The 3,386-nt window shown below is 35.9% G+C and overlaps 1 protein-coding gene across 2 annotated transcripts in view; it reads left to right on the top strand.

Moving 5' to 3' along the window:
- Window positions 1-3,386, top strand: part of LOC106873828 (uncharacterized) — a 135,667-nt gene that overhangs the window by 62,973 nt on the left and 69,308 nt on the right. The window lies entirely within an intron of this gene.

Below are 3,386 nucleotides of genomic sequence, written 5' to 3'. Positions count from 1 at the left end.
TATATATATATAAAGTTTTGCCTCTTTTTTTTCTAGTACTTTACTTTTCCTAACGCAATATATACATCTATCTGTCTATACATTACTATTAGACATGTGTATTACTTATTCCTTTTGCCGACTATCTTTGTCTTCCTATCTGTCCAGTATTATGTCTTTCTATTCCATTTCTTTTCGTTATCTCTCTCTCTTTCTCTCTCACTTGCTAAAATATTTTCTTTTCTTCGTTCCTTTACTCGTTATATCTTCTTTCTTTGTGTTCTTCCATAGTAAATCTATTCACATCAATGTTGCTTTAGCGATATAAAAGCAACACCAATATTTGACTGGTACTTTGTATTATCAACTCAGAATAATGAAAGGCAGAATTGAGCACGGCAGGATTTTAATTAAGAACGCAAATTACGGCAATTAAGTACTGCAGGCATTTTACCCGAATGTCTAATGTTTTATGCAAATCCACGTCCACTCTCTTAACGAAGGGCTGTCTACTTAACAGATATAAGAGACAACATATGATGACAAAGACTTTATGATACAGCAGCAAAAGTAAATGTTAGTTAAAATATGAGGGATTCTGGAAAGTTCCTAACTTTACGTGTATCGCGAGTGGCTTGGTTGGAGGCCCGACCTTTCGAATTCTTTTACAGCGTTTAGATAAAAATGGAGGACCTCTGCTATAAGTGTATGAATCTGAGATAGTTAATACGTTGAATTCAATCATAATCTTGTCCACTCTAGGCACAAGGCCCGAAATTTTGGGAGAAGGAGCCAGTTGATTAGTTCGACCCCCAGTACGCAACTGGTACTTAATTTATCGAACCCCGAAAGGATGAAAGGCAAAGTCGACCTCGGCGGAATTTGAACTCAGAACGTAAAGACTGACGAAATACTGCTAAGGATTTTGCCCGGTGTGCTAACGATTCTGCCGGCTCGCCGCCTTAAAATACAATTATAATGAAAAAGTGGCATCGGAGGGGCGATGCACACCCTGCGCGCAGATAATTTTTTTCACAAACTATAGTGAGGCTTACAATACGTTGCTTAGCCATGATTTTTACTTGAACTGAATTTTTTTTAAAGTATCACCATTATAGGTATTTTATCCTTCGGTAAAGTTAAGAAATCAACTCATAAATAAACGAAGCCATCGAATCCATCTCTATACACACCCATACACACATACACACACTCAAACACAAACACACAGCGTCGCATATCTATGTATGTATGTATGTATGTATGTACCCACACGTGTCTACTCGCTTAGGTACACCATGATCTATACACACGCAGACGAAGGTCGAATCATATGAATAAGAAAGTAAACAAAATACTTACAGAAAATATTGCATAGAATTTAAGTGTTTTCAACGTTTTTCAATGATGGCAGGTGAATCAAACATACGTTGTAGGATATAAATAATATGACCACTTATTTATCGGGGAAATTTGTAAGTTCGACTTATTTTATTTTTAATTTCTAATTATCACCATTATAGGTATTTATATTCCGGTGAAATTAAGAAATCAACTCGTGAATAAACGAAACTCTCGAATCCATCGTTGTACACACACATACATATACACACAACATACACACGCACACACATACACATACAGTCACACACACACAGAGTCGCATGTCTATGTATGTATTTAGGTATGTATCTTGTATGTACTCGCACGTGTCTACGCGCATAGGCACACCATGATCTATACACACGCAGACGAGTGTCGATTCATATGAAAAAGAAAGTGAACAAAATGAAATACTTATAGAAAATATTACATGGAATTTGAGAAGTGTTTCACCATTATAGGTATTTATACTCCGGTGAAATTAAGAAATCAACTCGTAAATAAACGAAATCCTCGAATCCATCACTGTACACGCACACATGCGCGCACGTACACACATACGCACGCACACACACACACACACACACACACACACACACACACACACACATGCACACAGGCAGTTGCATATTTATGCATGTATTTATGTATGTTTGAAAATAATCAACCAAATTTTCATCATTTAGAGCCACTCACCCAATGAGTATTTTTGCCAAATCTCGCGAAAATCCGTTCAGCTGTTTCCAAGTATTTTTGCAAACATACAGACAAACAAAGACGAGTGATTACAATACCCTGCTTTCGCTTACGCGCGCAGGGTAATTAACTGATCCTCTTGCATTTTCTTTTACCCAAAGTCAGGAACTTTTCAGCAACCCCCACCCCGTACATTGATTTAGATACAATGCTGTTTGTTACAGGCCAGTTAACCAACTATTTTTGTAGCTCTGCAGTTACGTCCCTATACTCTCTGAATTCAAATACAGTCGAAGCCTAGTGTGCGCTTCACAACCTCTATAGTTAATGAAATCAATACCAGTCAAATTACGATCTTCGTGGCTGTATTAACAAGATATTCACTTCACAACTTCCGTTGTTCCAGGTTCCATACATATGCACAGCATACTGACCAAGTTTTCTCTACCTGAGTTTTGACTTGACATATACCTACTAGACCGGAAGTGTGCGGAAACCCATGAATTTTCACTGCACACACCCTTCACCAAAATCTTTTGTTTTTAACTTTTGCTTTTTCATTCCGGATTTAAAAGGAAATGATTACAATTCTGAAAATCTTTTTTCTTTGCTTTCCAATTTTTTTTTTTTTTTTTCCAAAATTGGTTTTCTTTTCAATTACATCGCTTCCTCTCCGAGCCTTCTTTCGTAATATAAAAATGAGACCTAACATCTCGCTCGTTCTCACCCATTCTCGTTCATTCACTTGCTCATGCGTGCATGCATTCTGAACAACAAACAAGAGACGACTTGATGGCAAGTAGCCTTAATGTGGTCGCAAAGTATCTACCAATGAGTGCTCTATATTCTTTAGAGCAATTAGTAATTATCATTCACTACATCAACTATCAAAATCTATAAATTCAGAAGCATACCAACACTGAAACTACTGTTTAGTTTTATATATGATGCATTCACTGCGCACGACTGAGCACAGTAAATTTCCTTCCTCGAAGGAAGAAATCGCAACATATTCTTCTTTTCCTTTTCAAAATATTAACTCTTTCGAAATTTGTAGTTTCGTCCTAGAAACTTTGACATTTATATGGGAAATAAGATATAAATATGTTATTAAAAAAATTAAGCAGAGTGATTTTTTAAATTTTATTATTTAGTTATCAACTTATTTCAGTTTTGTTTTAGAAGCATATTTTTTAAATATCGACCTCCAGCTTATAGGTGCATACATAATATCCGAATAGTTATTTATGTTCATTTTATTTTATTAAGTCAAATGTAGTGTAAGTTTTCATCGCTTCCCTCAGATTACTATTAGACATGTGTATATA

Source organism: Octopus bimaculoides, chromosome 5 (genome assembly GCF_001194135.2).
Source record: "Octopus bimaculoides isolate UCB-OBI-ISO-001 chromosome 5, ASM119413v2, whole genome shotgun sequence".
NCBI lineage: Eukaryota > Metazoa > Mollusca > Cephalopoda > Octopoda > Octopodidae > Octopus > Octopus bimaculoides.
Note: the sequence above shows the minus strand (reverse complement) of the source record. Positions and strands in the feature narration are given on the sequence as shown.